The following is a 1073-nucleotide window of genomic DNA, read 5'->3' as shown; positions in this document are numbered from 1 at the left end:
AAATGGACTTAAGGTTGTCATAATCTTTTCTCTGTTCTTGAGATAGGTCACCTAGAATTTTCTGTGCCTCCCCTCTTAATGACATAACTAATTGCTGAGACTTCTCTTCATATGACCAATTATTCCAGTCAGACACTTGTTCAAAATGAACTAAGTAATCCTGCCATGCTACATTTCTACCATCAAACTTGTCTGGTTCTTTTTCTCTACGTTTAGGTCTACCAAGATTTACAGGGGTACTGGGCAGTGTAGACATATTTGTCTGAGACCTACTGAGATTCTCACTTCTGTCTCTCTGTGCAAAGTTTATTTGTGCAGGTGAGGTACTCAAACTTTCTGTTGCTCTCACTCTATCTAAGGGAGTCACTGTCTCTCTTACAACTTTATTCTGACTTGCTTGCCTGTCCCTATCATTACCTTCAGCAAATGACACATGACGTCTTTGTCTTAGAGTTTTCTCCAGCTCATGCTTACATCTCTCATAGTCGGTAGTGAGGTCCTGCAGCACTTGTTCTAAATCTGAAATCTGTGAACTCATGCTAGTATCTAAATCACTCTCATGCATCTCAGTCTCACTCACAGGAGAGGACAAAGAGGGCTGATTGACTCTTGTCATAAGCTTACTTCTAGCACCTTGACTAGAACTTAACCTATCAACTCTAGGGGTTGATGTAGCTATTCCTACACTATCAGAACCTGAATTTAGCGAAGTCATGGTTTCTATTCAGATATCCTGGTCACGGCACCAAAAATTATGTAACCGGAAGTAGAACTCTTTAATAGATAAATCAACAAAGTTAATAGCCAACATGGCTTAAAGCAGTTAACTGCCTCCAGTTATGATTGTCAACCCAGGTAAGGGGATATCTGAACTATGATCAACGCTAAATGAAAACACAGTTGTAAGTTTTATAAATTTAATAAAGTGAGAATTAACCTTTGTAAATGATAACAAATAATAAATAATAGTCAAAATTTAAACAAGAATAAAGTCTTTCAAAATTGCACAGGAATAAATAGTTTTAACAAAAATATAATTTAATCTGGCAAGTGAATAACAATAATCTCAATAA

This window comes from Saccostrea echinata, unplaced genomic scaffold (genome assembly GCF_033153115.1).
Source record: "Saccostrea echinata isolate AGI-Se365-2 ecotype Australia unplaced genomic scaffold, CSIRO_AGI_Sech_v1 ptg000042l, whole genome shotgun sequence".
NCBI classification, from domain to species: Eukaryota; Metazoa; Mollusca; class Bivalvia; order Ostreida; family Ostreidae; genus Saccostrea; species Saccostrea echinata.
This window is presented reverse-complemented; position numbering follows the sequence as displayed.